This window comes from Mus caroli, chromosome X (genome assembly GCF_900094665.2).
Source record: "Mus caroli chromosome X, CAROLI_EIJ_v1.1, whole genome shotgun sequence".
Taxonomy (NCBI): domain Eukaryota; kingdom Metazoa; phylum Chordata; class Mammalia; order Rodentia; family Muridae; genus Mus; species Mus caroli.
In genome coordinates this window covers 43,153,720-43,154,868 of record NC_034589.1, presented here as the reverse complement: position 1 = coordinate 43,154,868, position 1,149 = coordinate 43,153,720, and positions in this window count along the sequence as shown.

The window sequence follows — 1,149 nt, the reverse complement described above, 5'->3', positions numbered from 1 at the left end:
TTCAAAGGATAATAAATGGAAAACTCCAACATAAGGAGAGAAACTACACTCTAGAAAATGCAAGAAAGTAACCTTTCAAAAAACCAAAACCAAAAAAAAAAAAAAAATAGCCACATGAACAGAATTACAAATCAAAAATAAATAAATAAAAAATAAATAACAGGAGGCAAAAATTACTTTTCCTTAACATCTCTTAATATCAATGACTTAAAATCATTCCCCCCACCCAAAAAAAAGACATAGGCTAACAGACTGGATAAGTTAATCAGGACCCAAAATATTGCTGAATACAGGAAACCCACCTGAGTAACAGAGACAGACACTACCTCAGAGTAAAAGGCTAGAAAACAATTCTGCAAGCAAATAGTCCCAAGAAAGAATCTGGAATAGCCATTCTAGCATCTAACAAAATGAACTTCCAACCTAAAGTTCTCAAAAAAGTTAATGAAGGACGCCTCATGCTCATCAAAGTAAAAATCTACCAAGAACTCTCTATTCTGAATATCTATGCTCCTAATGCAAGGGAACCAACATTCATAAAAGAAACTGTACTCAAGCTTAAAGCACACATTGCACCGCACACAATAATAAGGGGAGACTTCAATACCCCACTGTCACCAATAGACAGATCATGGAAACAGAAACTAAACAGAGACACATGGACACTAACAGAAGTTATGGAACAAATGGATTTAACAGATATCTATAGAACACTTTATCCTAAAACAAAAGGATATACCTTCTTCTCAGCACCTCACAGTATCTTCTCCAAAATTGACCATATAATCAGTCACAAAACAGGCCTCAAACTATACAAAAATATTGAAACAATCCAATGCATCCTATCAGATCACCACTGATTTAGACTGATCTTCAATAACAACGAAAAAACCAGAAAGCCCACATACACGGGGAAGCTGTACAACACTCTACTCAATGTTAATTTGGTCAAGGAAGAAAGAAAGAGAGAGGGGCTGGTGAGATGGCTCAGTGGGTAAGAGCACCCGACTGCTCTTCCGAAGGTCCAGAGTTCAAATCCCAGCAACCACATGGATGGTGGCTCACAACCATCTGTAACGAGATCTGGCGCCCTCTCCTGGAGTGTCTGAAGACAGCTACAGTGTACTTACATATAATAAATAAATAAAT